Below are 2,834 nucleotides of genomic sequence, written 5' to 3' on the forward strand. Positions count from 1 at the left end.
TAAAACCTAGCTTATTATATGGCCGATAAGTGTATACTGAGACAAGCCTGATTACAGAGACTGGGCGAGCCTTTTGTGGAAAGACGGACCCTATCAGTGCTTCAAAGGTCACATATCAGTGAGCTCATTGGTGGCAGAAATATAATGACCATGGAAAGTCTTTTCTCAGCATAAGACTTCAATAGGTGGCAAAGAGTTCACACAGGAGAGAAACTGTTGGACCTTTGAAGGCAATGAACGTGGCAGGGTTTTCAGTGGTGCGTTCTGCCCCATCAGTTAAATCATAACAAGGGTTAAGAATTTTTGAAGCAGAATTATGCAAATGTAACCATTCTACTGGCCGTGGTTTCTGCCATATAATTCCAGTTGGAAGAGGTTTAGTTGGACAAATTATTAATATCAAAGGCAGAGAGAGGTCTATGCGATAGACCCGTGTATTTTGCATAGCCTTATTTACTAAATGTAAAGCCCGTTTAGCGGCAGGAGTTAATTCTCTTGGAGAAGAGGGATCCGAATCTCCTCTCAAAATATCAAATAAAGCCTGTAGTTGTCCTGTGGTAATTTCTAATTGTGGCTTAAGCCAATTGATATCTCCAAGTAGTTTTTGAAAATCACTGAGCATTTTTCACGAGTCGAATCGAATTTGAACCTTTTGTGGTTTAATTGTTCGCTGAAAAATTATAGTTCCTAAATATGAAAAAAGGGCACACCTCTGAACTTTCTCTGGTGCAATGCAAAGACCATAATTTTGTGAAGATATCTGTAACTCAGATACGCCTGTAGCAATACTCTTTCCTCTGCATGCGCAAGCAAGACGTCATCCATAAAATGGATGATGTAGGAATTTGGAAACTTTTTCTAACTGGTAGTAATACTGCCTGAGCAACAAAATTTTGACATAATGTAGGGCTGTTAGCCATACCCTGAGGAAGAACGTTCCATTGGTATCTGTTCATAGGTTCTTTAAAATTAAGGGAAGGGAGGCTAAAAACAAAACGTTTCTCATCTTCTGGATCTAAAGGTATGGTAAAGAAACAGTCTTTCAAATCTATAATGACAAGATGATAATTCCAAGGAATCATAGTAGGGGTGGGGAGGCCAGATTGAGTGGCACAAATAATTTCCAGAGTTAAATCGACTGCCCTTAAATCCTGCAATAATCGCTATTGGCCTGATTTCTTTTTTATCACAAAAATCGGAGTATTCCAAAGACTCCCAAGAGGAGAAGGTAATGAGTACGTTACTACACTGCAAAGGACTTTGGAGGGGCATGAGGACCTTCGTACTCCTCCACTGCCTTCTCCTCCTCTGCCGCCATTGCCTCTTGAGTATGAGCAAGAAATAGAGGGAGGCTCACAGAGCTCAGCAGGTTAGGGGAGGAAAGGGCAGTCAGGAATGGACTTTAACTGGCTGAGTCGGCACCACCATGGAAGTTACAAATACTGATGATGGGAATATGTGAGTATGTGCATGACCTCTGATCTATATTTGTCTGTGTTATATGTCATATGGTGGTGGATAAGAAGTCTAATCATGATGAAAAGGAAGATGTATGTTTTTGTTAAAGAAGGAATGAAGTATAGAGATTTATTTTGAAGGAAATGAAAGGAAAGGTGTTTGTGTTAAAGTTGGTCATTTCTAAATGAGTGAGAAGAGGCAAATTGAAGGAATGAAGAAAGTAGTAGAAGGGTTATAAAAAAAAAATCCTGAGAAGAAATGTTATGTGATTAAACTAAACAAGATTGGAGATTTAAATGCCAAAAGTAAACAAATGCAAAATTAAAGTTGTGTTTTAATGTTTCTTAGGCTATTAGTCTGCTACTGATGTTATGGAAAAGTTTTCTGAGTAGAAAACAAGGATTCCGTGATTAATCAAAGTAATTTCTGTGTTTTATGTTGCCTTAAACAGTTTTCTGAGGCTTTTAGAGAATATACTAACATTAGCCCAAAATCTGAGGGCCAGACACTCCTGGCTATACATTTCATAACTTGATCTGTGCCTAATATTCAAAGGAAGCTCCAAAAGTTGAGGTCTAATCCCCAACCCCACAGGCCGCCTTGGTGCCAAAAGTCTTTAAGGTGTCCAATAACTGGGACTGGGCAGAGAAGAAGCAGAGTACCAAAAGGGAGCAAATTTTAGCTGCCATAATACAGGGACCGTCTCAAGGTGACCCTAAGCAATAAAAACCTTGCAGGCCTGGAAGGCTTCAATCTTGATTGGCCGTGTCAGGACTTAGACATAATCAATGTGCAAACTGCAGAAGGAAGGACACTAAAAGGGCAAATGTTCATCCAGCCCTGAGAAGTTGGGGAGGGGCGGACCTCATAAGCCCTCACCCCACATAGCAAGCCTCTCATGAACGAGCTTCTCTCTCCAACAACAGAGGCTCAAGCGCTTGCAACTCCAGTCCTAGGAAAATCCACCATGATCACAGCGGTGGAATCTCAGGTCACCACTGGCATGGCAGGAAGGAAAACCTGAATATTTACTAGGTACTAGAGCTACCTACTCTATCCTGACTCATCCCATGGGCCTCTCTCCAATGCTAACTGCACAGTGACAGGAATAAATACTCAGCCCTTTAGGCAAATAGAAAGGCCCTACCAAGTTTTGTTAAGTTCCTAAATGCTGTCAAATTATAAGGAATCAACAGTTGGGTGCATTTATCTTGAATTAACCAAGTTTCTTATAAGTCTTCACAGGTTCCTCCAGAATATCAACCGGAAAGTGTGACCTATTCCTATGAACCCGCAGAAGATCTTAAGCTCTTATTCTGGAAACTAGATAAGTCCACATGTCCCAGGGAATCAGGGAACTTTTGTGTACCTTGAAT

The 2,834-nt window shown here is 40.7% G+C and overlaps 1 protein-coding gene across 1 annotated transcript in view; it reads left to right on the forward strand.

The window, feature by feature from the left end:
• Positions 1-1,800, forward strand: part of ZNF613 (zinc finger protein 613) — a 15,355-nt gene extending 13,555 nt beyond the window's left edge. The window contains exon 6 of the transcript XR_002777512.1: positions 30-1,800. The gene's annotated coding sequence lies outside the window, so the exon portion shown is untranslated. The remainder of the gene's footprint in view (positions 1-29) is intronic.
• Positions 1,801-2,834: the final 1,034 nt, after the last annotated feature.

Source organism: Pteropus vampyrus, unplaced genomic scaffold (assembly GCF_000151845.1).
Source record: "Pteropus vampyrus isolate Shadow unplaced genomic scaffold, Pvam_2.0 Scaffold448, whole genome shotgun sequence".
NCBI classification, from domain to species: domain Eukaryota; kingdom Metazoa; phylum Chordata; class Mammalia; order Chiroptera; family Pteropodidae; genus Pteropus; species Pteropus vampyrus.